The sequence below is a fragment of the Heterocephalus glaber genome, unplaced genomic scaffold (assembly GCF_053883595.1).
Source record: "Heterocephalus glaber isolate CG9 unplaced genomic scaffold, H.glaber_assembly_v1.0 deba00001555, whole genome shotgun sequence".
In the NCBI taxonomy this organism is placed as follows: Eukaryota; Metazoa; Chordata; class Mammalia; order Rodentia; family Bathyergidae; genus Heterocephalus; species Heterocephalus glaber.
Genome location: NW_028258346.1, coordinates 7,610,817 through 7,611,353, shown reverse-complemented (window position 1 = coordinate 7,611,353; position 537 = coordinate 7,610,817).

Below are 537 nucleotides of genomic sequence, written 5' to 3'. Positions count from 1 at the left end.
TATTTGCCTGTTAGCTGTTTATATGCATTAGGCATCTATTAACCTAGTTTGGTTTTTGAAATAGTGTTAAAATGTTTAATTAGCTACTTAGTGTTTTGTACGTAGTAATGTCTGGTAGATAAAGGGAAATTTCCACCCTGAGATTTTTTTCCCCCTTGGAATTTGAATGAATTTGTTGGTAACTTCTATCCCTGATTGTCCCAAATGAGGGTTTCATGTCTGTTATCAGTCTGACATGATAGTGCCAGGAGATCAGAGACTCCAGCAGTGTGTTTTGTGTATGTGAAGTAACTGGAATTAGTTTTTAAAAATAGAGCCCATTTGAGTTGCCCTTTGGAGTGTGGAGCAGGTTTCCTGCAGCTGATTTCCTTCAACCTGGAAAGATCATGAGGAGTAGTGCGCTATAAGAGAATTAAAAGAGTATGTCCAGTGACTTGATTACAGGGCTCAGTATTTTTCTTCCTGTTTTTCTACAAAGTAGTCACCATTTTCTCCATGACCTCTGTGAAGGCAGACTTGGACGCTGCAGTCTTGTCC